The sequence below is a fragment of the Mus caroli genome, chromosome 15, assembly GCF_900094665.2.
Source record: "Mus caroli chromosome 15, CAROLI_EIJ_v1.1, whole genome shotgun sequence".
In the NCBI taxonomy this organism is placed as follows: domain Eukaryota; kingdom Metazoa; phylum Chordata; class Mammalia; order Rodentia; family Muridae; genus Mus; species Mus caroli.
In genome coordinates, this window is record NC_034584.1 from 16,856,815 (window position 1) to 16,870,515 (window position 13,701).

General features: G+C 33.8%; 1 protein-coding gene and 1 pseudogene across 3 annotated transcripts in view; both read left to right on the top strand.

The window, feature by feature from the left end:
* Positions 1–13,701, top strand: part of Cdh12 (cadherin 12) — a 1,068,420-nt gene that overhangs the window by 544,130 nt on the left and 510,589 nt on the right. The gene's annotated exons all lie outside the window — the stretch shown is intronic.
* LOC110311010 lies at positions 7,717–8,010 on the top strand (annotated as a pseudogene).

Here is a 13,701-nt window from a genome sequence, read left to right on the forward strand (position 1 = left end):
ATTGATTTTCAAAGAGGCTGTGCAAGTTTGTTCTCCAACCTGCAAGGGAGGAGGGTTCCAGTGCTTCACAGCTGGGACAGCATCCTGCTCAGGGCAGCTGGGGTGCCCACTGGACTCAGTGGGCAGAGGAGATGAGTATGTGTGGGAAGGATACATTACCTGTATGGTTCAGTACCAGTTGTCTGAGGAAGGTGGGCAGAGAGATAACAGAACCTTGCTCCATGGGACGTTAATACTCTCAGCTCATGGCTCTGTCTGACCATGCTCTTGCTCCTTGTTCTGATGAGGTGAATATCCCTCTCCTATTGCAGGCATATGGCTTGCCATCATTACAAGGGGAGATAAAATATTTACATGTGGAAGGGAAAATAAAATCAAACTGCCAGTCTGAGGTTAATGCTTAAATAAAAGTCAACAAAGCCTATCATGATGACTTTTTGGTGTCATTCAGATTATATAATGTGAGATGGCATAATACATTAGCATTTAATAGTTCATTGACATGCCTCTAAACTGAAGTCAAGCAACATTGACAGTGCTCTTGAAGGCCCTTGTGTTTGGGCCTATCAAATCTTAGTCATATCTAAACACCCATATTTGGATATATTTTATTTTCTTTCACTATGGTCATATTTTTACATGTGTTTGTTTTAAATTATAAATATTCAAATTTAATTTGAATTTCCTATTTAAATTTCTTATAGATAAATGATGTATTATTTTTGCTTGAAGATATTACCCAAAATAAAGTAACACTCCAATTTAGTTTCTATTTCATAATATCTTTCTTACAATTAGTATTTAAAATACATATTTTGTTTCTGGGAAAGAATACCTACATCTTCTTATCATGAACAAATGACATTTCTAATAAATATATTTCATATAAATTATTAAATATTGCCAGAATAATTCATCTTACATTATATATATATATATATACATATATATATATGTGTGTGTGTGTGTGTGTGTGTGTATACACATATATATACATATATAGAGAGAGAGATGGTAAATCTTTGGTGAAAATGCTGTTCCTAATGAAAAGCTAAAATAGTGCAAAAACTAGTTTGTTTGTTTTTATTTTATAAAAGCAGGTATAAAATACATTCTAATTGTTGAATAGTCACCAAATGAGGACAGTATATCCTGGTTGTAAAAATATAACAAGGTTCCATCTCAAATAACCCAGGTTCCAATGATTCTGATTTCTTGCCTAATTACATGGTAAATGTTTGCAAATAATCTGTTTTTAGAATGTCTGTTCAAAGTAACCCCAATTTCTTCTGTTCCCTATTTCTTCTCTCTCAAATATGTCTTGTAAAAATTCTAACCTTCTGCTGATTGATGTTATACACAATGGATATTCTGCTTCTATTTTGTACATAGCATTTTGTCAACAACTGATCCCCATACCACTAGCATTTTCTGGCCTGTCCTCATATCTGATTTAATTTGTTGACCTTGAAGTTTGGTGATGATTTTCTTGGGTAGCTAAGAAAACTTCAACCTAGAAGTTCATATTCCGAGAAAAGTTATTGTGGAATGATCATTCTCAGTTTGCAGACTGAGGGTCAATTACAGCAGCATGACCTTGACAAATGTCTATAAGTCAAAGAATGTCTTGCCATAAACGATTTGGGGTGACAGGTCTATAACACATTGCACACAAAGATTGGATTCCCAGCAAGGCTCTGCTGACGCACGTCTTGCCTCACATGAGCAATATCTGAAAAATCACTGCGAGAGGAAAAAAATCTTCCTGGTATTGAGAACGCTCTACCTCATAATGAAATAAAACAACTAAGATTTGAACTCATTGTCTATTTCTGGAAATTTTAATAAAAGTCATCTATTTTGTACCACAATAGCTATCCATAAGAACTTACTATATGATAAATTACTATTTTCTGATTGTTTGGTTCCTTTTTATTACTTGACAGTTTCATACTGTTTTATTTACCTAACATTAATAGATACCATAGTCCTAGACTTTGGAAATTGGGCAAAAATAATGCTGGACCTTGTTTTTAACAATAAATTTAATCCAAATATGCTTACAATGACTCCAGTAACAGAACATTCTGAATATAGAAGAAAACAGAGAGTTGACTTTTCTGCTCTCTGTAGTATGGGTCTCATTCTATTCACTCCTGCATGTTTGCTCTGGTAAGACCTTTTTCTTCTTAAATTCATACCTTGCCCTCTTTAACTCTGCTTCCATTTAAATTTTAGTACCAATGACCTCCTTTCAGGAGCTACAATGCAACTCAAGTAAATAATAGCATTTAAAGGAGCAAGATTTATGAAATGCATCTATAAACAATATATAGAATGCACAATACCATCTAAAATATAATTGTCACGTGACAAGAAAGTGAGTCATAGGTATTGTGCTGACACCATTGTATGTGGTAGGAACAGTGAATGCCAACTCTACATTTTAAAGACAAAGACACAGGAAGTTTCAGTTGAATTCCCAAACCCTTCAAAGCAACCCTGAACTAGAACTAAGGACACATTTTTCCCATTTAGATATTCATGGAGACTTAGTTTTTCTTTATGGAGACAGAGCCATTGAGAGTGGAATCTTTGGCTATGGCTTTAATTAGGTTGATAAAACAGGATTCAGTATCAGGCTGTTCATAGGTTCAAAACTGCTGGCCCATACTGAGAATGTTCAAAATATAACTGACATGATTATTCAGAAACCTTTCTTTTACTGTGGCCTCTGGTAAATATTCTCACATTTTATTTCCTGGAATCTAAGTCAAACTTATTATTTTCTTTTATTTTAAATACTTCAATATTCCTTTTACTCTATTAAAAATAGTGTTGCTGCTACTACATCAGAAATAATTTCATAGATGCAAATACTTAGCAAAGATCACAATTAAAACTATGGACGGAAAATACTTATAAAACATATTGAAGCAATAGATTATGTAAATATTTCATCATTTTTGGCTTTACAAATAGTAAAATATGAATGAGATCAAAATTTCAAGCTTCCTAGAAATTTATGCATGTGTCTATTATTTATTTAAACAAATAAATGCTATGTAGCTGGTGACAAAGAATAATAGGTACATTCTGAAACTACAGTGCAGTGTGACCTAAATGTATAAAATAAGTTTATGAATTTTTTGACTCAGCATGACAACTTACATCATTAACCCCAAGAGAATAATATAAATGAATATAAATGAAATAATAAACTTGTACGTGATGTGGTCAAAGCAATGTAGTTTCTTGAAGGTCAATAAATAACTACTATTTCTTACAGTTGAAAATAAGATTCTTAAGAAGGAAAATGAAGTCTTTTACTAATTAGTTTGAGGTACTGTAATGAAGAACACTGTATACGCTGCCTGCCATAGTTGCGTTCCTAGGTTTGCAGTGCCATTACTAAACAGCAGTATACCAGTTACTTATGTTTAAAGTTAACATTTTCAATAACCCAGGGTTTCCTATTATACTAAAAGTAAATTCAATGATAATACTTAACTTGAAAATAGATACAGATATCAAATAAAAGACACCTTAAGTGGGAAGCACTCTAGGTTTTAGAAAATGTTTTGATTGCTCTTTATTCCGTGGTAACTGCTGTAGGAACAATGTTGTTTTGAAGTAAGAGCATAATAAGATCAAAATAAAAGCAGTACTCTTGTTGCTCTGATAAATCACAGATCCATAGACTTCTCAAATGAATTTGCAATTATCAAAAGCCAAGGTAATATTAAGGTTGCTAACATCATTAGATATTTCATATATGAAATAATGTGATTTTTAATGTTTGATGAGTTTATTGGCTTTTTGGTTTTCCTTCATATGGCATGTTTTCCTTTCTTTTATAAAAACATATCTTCCCTTTTATTTCATAAACAGTGAGGAAAATTGAAGTGGAAATTTTGGGGATCATTTGGAGATTTAGTTGTGTTACTTTTTTTTTTTTTTTTTTTGATGTTTTCCCAGAAGCAGACAGGAGGGATGATTTTTATGGAGAACAGAGACATGGTGGTGTTTGGAAACTACCTTGAAAGGGGGCATGTGATGTTCTGCTATGGCTAATAGTTGAGAGAACCCTTGATATTTGGAAATATAACCCAATAGACAGAGGACGATGCTGTGTGGTACTGGATCCCCTTGTCAATTCTGGGATTTTGTTGGGCTTTGCTGATGTGATGCTGGTCTTCCCTGACAACTCTGCATGGTATTGGTTTGCCTTGTCATTATTATTATTATTATTATTATTATTATGGTGATAATAATTAGCCATTATTTGGTAGAGAGAAATCCACAAAAGAAGTTTTGATGATGTTGTGGCAGTGTTTTGCTGCTTTTGCCAACTCGTGTTGATTGGCAGGGACTTGTGCTTCTTTTGGATGGAACTGCTGTTGCTGATGGTGTTTCCATGAGGATCGAGGTAGTGGTGCTGATTCCTGTGAACTGACCTGCTGACATCCTGGCAATGCAAATTGAATTCACCCCAAAGAACTATTTCTAAACAGGTCCACATCGTCCATTACCCCATTAAACTTTCCTTCCCACTGCCTCTGATGGGTGGTGGTCTAGAGTCACAGGCAAAGCATTTAAGTACTCTTATTAAAGTAGGTTTTAAATTTTAAGCTCATGGAAGACAATAGAAAACAGGTCCTACAGACTCCATGAACCAAGACATCTCTTCAGATGCCATGTTCATACCTTATCTTCTTACATTATAATTGTTTCCATCTTGATACAAATACACTTCTATTTAATCTTACCTCTGTTTACATGTTATCAAAAGACACAGACCGGCAATTCTGGTGACATTAGTGTAATACAGCTCGTGCTTTATTTTATAGGGACAGGCATGATCTTAGATTGTCCGCTCCCATGTGGTTAGCTTTGGACACAAGTACAGTTTGAGCAATTCCTAACGCACTCAGTAGGGTGAACACAGACAGATTTGATGGGCAGGAGGCAGTAGTGAAGCGGATACACTCACGGCTCCTGTGTGAAGTTCTCAAAGGAAAATTCAAAAGAAACAAAATTTAAAACACTTCTGTAATTTTTAACATTTAAAAATCGCTTTTAGAAAGCTACACTTGCAACGGTTTATTTTTCTAAACAGAGCCTTTCGTAGTTACGTGGTCCATGAAAAGTCTGAAGAGATTGGGCTTGAATTTTGAGGGTAAGCCACCTGCCATGACATTTTATGGTCACATATGGTCTTTACAGCTTAAAATAATGCTATAATTCATTCTCTCTTTTTTTCTCTCTCTTCTGGAGTTATTTAACACCTGTGGGGGATATGGAGATTTAATAACAACGAAGAAACTTTTAAAAAGTGTCAGCTAAATGGTTATTACTGTTTCAGAGAAAATGTATTTCTTCATAGTTTGATTTATATTTGTATCACTATGAAAAATAGCTACAGTGTGCTTGAAAATGATTGAGCACAACTTTGCTTCATGCTCTTACCTTTTATTACAAAATAAGAGCAGTTTTAATTTTTACTGTTGAGTTATAAAATTCTGACAAATAATATTTGCAAGGCGAAGGAGGAAATGACATCAATTGTGTGGCCATGACTGATATGACTGTAATTTTGTCATAGAAGACTTACAGGAGAGCAAACTTGGAAGAGAGTACAACTTTAAAAGACCAAAAGGACAAAATGTAAAAGAACATAAAAAATAATTGGAAACAAACCACTGAACTGACAAAACAATATGCAAATGAGTTTAAAGTATTGACTTTTCAGTTTTATATATGAATCCCCTATTTATATCTTCCTCCTCCTCCAACTCTTCTTGCCTCTCCAAACCCTTTTCAAATTTATATTCTCTTTATCTTTAATTATTATTGACTTGTACTAATGTTCATGAACATATATACTGTATAAATATGTAAACTCAACTTACTGAGTCCATTTCACATTGCATTTTTGAGTTTTTATTTTATTTTTATTAAAAATAAATTATTCTCTCCTATAGTACATACTAATCACAGTATTACCATTCTGTATTCTTCCCTCCTTCCCCTTACTTCTTCTCTTCCCCACATCCTCTCCTCCTGTCTTGCTCTTCAGAGAGGAGTAGGCCTCCAAAAGACAACAGCCAACCACACCAAAATAAGACAAGGAAAAATTCCTCATATTAAGGCTGCATAAGGCAACACAATAGGAAGAAAAGAGTTCCAAGGGAGGCAAAAGAGTCAGAGATGAACTCACTCCTACTGTAAGGAGTCCCATAAAAACAACAATGTAACAATGGTAACATATATGCAAAGACCTGGTGCAAACCCATGTAGGCCTGATGATGCTTGTACCTTGAGTCTCTGTGAGCCCATGGGAGCCCTGTTTAGTTGATTCAGTGTGCCCCATGCTCTCCTTTGTGTCTTATATCCCTTTTGACTCTTACAATGATTCCTCTACCTCTTCTCATGGTTCTCTGAGTCCCAGGGGTTAGAACTGATGGACACCTCCAGTGTAGACTCTGTTTAATGTCTTTCTATGGGTCTCTGAACAAGCTCCAATCTGCTGCAGAGAAAGCCGCTCTGATGACAACCAGACAAAGCACTGACCTATGAGTATAGCAGAATGTCATTAAGGGGTATTCCATTAATTATTCTTTTGGGCATTAGTACATGTTTTATTTACTGATTTTTTTCCCAACATGACACTTTTATTGATTATTCGGGAATTTTATGTCATGCAACCCATCCCACTCATTTTCCCATCTTTCTAGGCCTGACCCCCTCCTTTTGACTTCCCCCAAATAGAAGGAGGAGGAGAAGGGTGAGGGTGAGGAGGAGGAGGAACAGAGAAGTAGAAGAAATAGAAGAAGGAGGAGGAGGAAGAGGAGGAGGAAAAAAGAAGAAGAAGGAAAAGGAGAAGAAGAAACTAGTCCAATTTGTAGTGCACACATATACACTAGAGTATGGTCAAACTTCCAGTAACCAGACCCTGAGTCCTGACCCCTACCCCTACCAGAAACCAACATTTTGTAGAGCTACATTTAAGGATATTTATAACAAATTTTAAGAATTTTCTTCAATTGTTTTCTGTCTAGGCTGTTACTTTTTTTGAGGTATAACTTAATTTTTTTGATAAACAATTAAAGATTCATTGTTTAAATGTTTTCTTAGTCTTTGTTTCCAATATTTGGCAATTTCTAACCAAAGTGATATTTAAATAATCCTTGTTTTAATTAACAATTATTGCTCCTTGGATTATTTCTAGTTGTATTCTATATTAATTGTCATTGTTCTATGAGTAGGTAGGTCTGAATAAATACCAGGTAAAATAGATACTGTATTCTTCACATGACAATTTCTGCTTTATTTAATCTAGAATGTTTTATTTCCTACTCTATCTCCTGTTAGCAAGCTATACTAACAATTTTAATTTTATGGTGATCTACAAGGACTACTTGAAACAACAAATAACAAGATCAAGAATGATTTTATATATGCTTTCTCTAAACAAATATATGAATTAAAGGCTAAGAAAAAATAAATGTGTGTATTTTAGAACCCATCTTAGCCTGAATAGTTTGTGTCCAGCTCAGTATGAAGCCTGAAGCAATTAATTAAAGTTGTAATAAATAATATATGAAGCCACAATATAAAAAAATCATCAGTTACAAGCATATATATGTACATATATATATATATATATATATATATATGCATTGATATATATGATTGTAAAACTTGAGAAGCAAGATGACAAAAGGAAAGTCATCCTTTAGGAAGCATTGAAATACAATGCACACACCGTGCCACCGCCTTACCTCCAAGGCTTACCACCTTCTGAAGTCGACCTGTGGCAAATGTGGTTATCCTGCCAAACACAAGTGAAAGTATAACTGGAGTGCCAAGGTTAAGCAAGGAAACACTACTGGGACTGGTTGGCTGAGACACCTAATGATTGTCTATTGTAGATTCAGATATGGATTCCATGAAGGGATAACACCTAAACCCAAGAGGGCAGCTGTTGCAACATCCAGTTCATCTTGAGGATTTCAATCAGTCATAAAATAAATGTTCTGGTATATACATGTTTTACAATATCCTGTTTTGCAGTAAAGTTGATAAACAAATTCTAGAATTTATCAAATGGCAAATGTTTTCTGTAAAAATCATGAATTTAAAATAAATGTAGTACTACATTACAAGCTATTGTATTCTAACTATTTAACAGAATAATAAAAAAAGAAAGAAAGAAAACTGTCAGGCTCAATTGCAAAGTATAGTCCATTTTCTTCCTTACAATACCATAAGGTATTTGGTGGCATTATTTTGAACTTAAATAGATTTAAAAGTTAGACACAAAGGTTAACTTTTGCAAGACATATATCTGACTACATTTTATAAATGCAGTCACTTACCCTGTCTTTTCTATATTTTGAAGAAGAGTACTGATCACCTTTAGGGTCTTTCATTACTAATATCTGTACATTTTCAATTATTAATTTGGTAGATTTTTGATCTAAGAATCCTCAATTTGGTTAACTTCAAAGTTTACCTTAGTACAGCATGAATTAATTAAAATTGAACAGTTTGTTCTCAAAGGCAAATATCTTTAAAAATGCATGAGTGCTGGGGGGGGGGGAAGAAAATTCCTTTGAATGTCTTAAATTTCCTAAACATCAAGGCATATTTTGAAAAAAAAAACTAAATATATATTATATGTGTCCAGTGTATATTTATAAAATAGCCCTGATAGGTCCATTATACCACTTCAGACTTAAGCACAGGATATAGTTCCATTAGATTTTGCAAGATAAAGCAACATTAGAAATTCAGATATCTTGTTTTTCATCAAAATTTCCATCATTCCATGTTACCAATGAAAACTCTGAAGCCAGATGCTGCGGTGAAAGCCTGCTGTCACAGACAGGCAGCAAAAGCACCCAGCTGATCTTTCTCTTTAGCTGAAATCCCAAAGGGGACAGGAAGTTCTCCTCCTCCATGCGAGCTCAAAAACTGCTCACATTGAAATTCCTTCCCTTCTACTTCCTCTTTGTGTCTCTATCTTCCAGACTTTCTCTTCCTCTCTGTTTTTTTTTTTTTTCCCCTCCTATGTACACTCCTTGTCAACTGCTTGCTTGCTCTACCTCTTGACTATGCGGTTGACTTTGTTTAATCCTTTTTACAATGAACATAAAGGTTTTCGATAAAAGTTTTGCGCTATGGCTAAGCCAAATCACCACCAAAAACAGCTTTGTCCAGTGAATAACATAGTCTCTGGAGTCCCAGTGTGATCAAATACTCTGCAACACAGGTGCATTGTATGCAGTTTGTCTATTACTAGAATTATGACTAATGCAATTTTAACCTTTTTCAAAAGGTTGAGTCTGCAGAAATGTTTTGTTTCACCAGAATTATTTTAATATAATCCCAGACATTATAGAAAATGGGTCTATAAACACTGTGTGGTACAGCATAATAATTTGATATTGTTTTCATTTTTAATTTTCAGCATGTCTCATTTTATTTTGGGCATTCATTATAAACGTTAAAAATCCATTCATTCTGCTGGCCCTCATCACATGATTTTTAAAGTAAATTTTAATTTTTTTATTCACTTTGCAATCCTATCACTGCTTCCCTTTTTCCCTCTCACAAGCCTTCACCCATCTTCCCCTTCCCTTCTCCTCTAAGAGGACGTCACACGATTTTCACGTGATAAAATTTCGTCAAAGTTTAGTTCCAAAGTTACCTTGCATTTTTGTGACCTAGGTTCGTATGTAGACATGGGCTATTTCAATCCTATGATTTCAGGGTAATGAAAATACGAATATTGGGGTTCAAAATTCATCTCTCAAAGCACACAAACACTGATCTCAGTCAGACAAGGATCGTTTATTGAGCATTTGTCCCAAGACTGATCAATCTGAGCCACAGATCAGACTCAGAAGCTGACAGAGGCCACGAACCAGAATCCTACAGAGCTTTTGAGCCTGGAATCCACAAACATCTGTGCTAAGTTACTTCACCAATCAGGATTTAGACATAGAGTACTGACTTAAGAACATGTCTTTGCTGTACATTTTTCCTCTCTTCATTGGTTGAAATATTCAACTGTGGCACAATACTTGCTTTGCCTAACGTTCATTTCTTTCCTTGCCAACCAGAATTTGACAAAAAAAAAAAAAAAAAAAGCAATTCCAAGGGAGGTTCTGGGAACTCAAAAATTATATTCAACCCTTACTCAACATGGAAGTCTATTCCGAATGGCTTCTTATATTGGTGCAGGAATCTCTCTTATATTGAGGTCCATCAGAGAGCCAGCTAATTGTGGCTAACTACACAAAGCAGTTCTAATTGAATTATGTTCTGATTGGTTTCCAAGAACACCAAAGTGTAGATCATAACAGAATATACAATCAGCTCGGGCATGAGAAAGTTTCTAGTAACACTAGTAAAAGCATATGAAAGTTTCCTCGTGACAGTTATAACAGCATAAAATAGCAGGCTAAGCAGGCAACAATTTCCCAGGCCTTAACAGTTAGAAAGAAAGGAGATCTATAACTACTAAGGGATGAACAAAGTATAATGTAGCAAAGTAGGGTTTGTTTTGTGTGTGTGTGTGTGTGTGTGTGTGTGTGTGTGTCTGTGTATGTGCAGTTTCATGCAGACAGATCCAGACTGGGAAACAAACTAAAGATTGTGAAAATTAAAAATATAACAAACCAATGTCTTCTGAGGCTTTAGAGTGTAAGGCAGGGAAAAAACCTGAATGAGGACATTCTGTAAATGGTATAGACAATAATAACATGGCTCACACTTCTGTAAATACCAAGAACTTGTGTAAATACCATAGGCAATGATAGTATGGCTCACCCATCTTTCTACAGTATAGTCTCATTTCAAGTGTATTCTGAGCTAGGCATCTTTATGGAATGAATTATTCTCTTTTTAATAAATTTAGAGGTGACATTGAAAATGGATTACCAATTTTTGGATCAATATAGCTGCTCATAGGTAGCAGAAAATTATTTTAGTGGGAAGCAAAATTGTCACAGTTTAAATTTATTTTACTTTAACTTAAAAGCATCCTTTACTGAGAAAAATATATCACAATAAATAGAAAAAACTTTAGCACGTAAAACAGTGCCTATACCAATACTATAAGTAAAATTTATTTTATATTAAAAATAATTTTTCATACAATATATTCTTATTGTTGTTTTTGTTCTCCTTCATCCTCCTACTCCTTACTTACCTGCCCATATTCACATTCTTTTATTAGAATACATAGACATGTAAAATAATAATAGTAATGTCATATAAAATGAACACAAACAAACCAGATTAGGACAAAATAAATAAACAGAAAAGAAAATTCAAAGGAGCACATAAAGAAACAGAGGAACACATGCTCACCCACACAGAAATGTCATAAAAACAGAACCAGAAACCATAATGTATATGCAAAGGACCTGCCTCAACCCTCATAACATCTCCTACTGTTAGAGTTTATAATAAATTAACTGTGTTAGATATGTAGTGTCAGTGTGTATTTAATGTAAACATTATTATAAGATTATGGCACGAAGCTAAACTACTATACTGTCAAGCTTTCTGTTTGTAGCACGTTTTTTTATATTTATTTTCTTTTGCTTTTCTAATACATATATATATATATATATATATATATATATATATATATATATATATATATGTATGTATATGCCTAACTGGACATTTTGTACGAATTTCTCAAATTCATAAAATTTTGGAAATATACATACATATAGATAGATAGATAGATGGATAGATAGATAGATAGATAGAAATATATACTTGCACTTAAATGAGTCTAGTGATATTGTCAAAATGTTTGATGTGTGTTATGCATAATACCAGAAACCACACAGAACAGTGCCTCATTAATGCATAATGTTCTATGTTGGTTAAGGTACTTGGAATCCTAAAAAGTTAAAAAAAATTGTTGTACATAAATAAACATGTAGCATTCCTCCAATTAATTTTTGGCTATCTTAAAGTAAGATATTGTCAATGTAATAAAAATATGCCTCACTTTTCTCAGATGTATATTAATGCAAGTTGAAATAGGTATGATTGGTTGAAGACTGAATGACAGAATGAAATTTTGTTTCTATACCACTACTTGGTATGTAGTAAAGTCTAAAGAAGATTGAAATCATTTCGACTAATCACATGCCCAAGCAAGTCAGTAGTCCACCATTTCCTTTTCCTTAAAAATAATGACAATTTTTAATTTCAAATTTTTCAAGGTCCAGAAAAATAAATTTCAAGGTCCCAAGTTAAAACACAAAAGTAATTGTCATATTCTGAATGTATTCATTACTGATTAACTAATTTTCTTTGCAATAATTTTAGTTTTCAATATGTGCACACACACACGCACACGTGCACATTCACACAGACATTCATGTACCACACACACAAATACACATACACAAAGCCTCCTTATATATGTATAGGGTAAGCAGTAATATACACATATCACTAATTAATTTATAGCAAAACTGATAACAAAAATATGGGACAAATTAAAATGCAGAAGTATTTTCTGGTAATAAGATACTCTTTAATTTGAATTTTGTGCTAGATGCTATTTTAGTCACATATAATTTTTACTTCTTCAATGATAGATCATTGACTAAATATAATGTCATAGACTATCTTTTTTAAAAATTTGTACAGACTTAAATTTAGGAAGTAGACTCAACCTAGATACTAGGTCATGATATCTAATGGCATTGCAATCATAACAACTCTGTCACAGTAATTCACTTTTAAAAGTACAACTGGAAAACTAAAGATGGCATTAAGAGGAAATATACAATTTGTGCTGTCCTATGACATATGCATATTAAATATACATGTTTTAAAAAACAAACACCAATGTCAATAAATATGTGCAGATATTAACATCTGTTAAATTGCGCTATTTATGAAGAGATTTCCGTTTTAATGAGTCTCCTGATAAAAATTAGAAAGTCATTCATAACCTGAAAATACAGAAGTTAGATATCAGAGAGCTTTTCTTCAGAGCTGACATTGCAACATCATGAGATTCCTCAAGGCCCAGCCACTGAACCCAAGTGTCTTCAGGAAGCAGTAAACACTGTCATTTCTATCAGGACACTATCTGAATGCACTTTCAAACAATGTATCCAAAAAGCCAGAGCTTGTGAAACTCAGTTCCTCTGGAGCTGCCTGCATTTTTATGTATCACCTTCAGGTGCTTTCATTCCAAATAGTTGAAATTCCTGAGAAGGCCTATTAATGAATATTTTTCTACTTCTGCCTAGTGGTGGTCTAACTGGAATGGTAACTTTTTGACTGAAACTTTGTTTCTTACCAAAAATAAATACAATAAAATAAAAAATGTAGCAAAAGTATGCTTCACTAAAGAATCTGAGAGAATAGAATTAGAAATGAGACAACATGATCAAAAGTGTATCTCTCTCTCTCTCTCTCTCTGTGTGTGTGTGTGTGTGTGTAAGAAGGAAGGGCACAATTGATATCTGAGGGAAGAAAGATTTTTCAAAAAAGGAAGGAGGGTTAAGAAAATGTAATAGAACTGGTAAACTGTAAAATACTTGACATACGAGTATACAGGAAATTTCAGATTCCCAACACACACACACACACACTCACACAGATGCTAGGTAGTTATGGGGGGTTGGTAGGTAGTTATGGGGGGTTGGT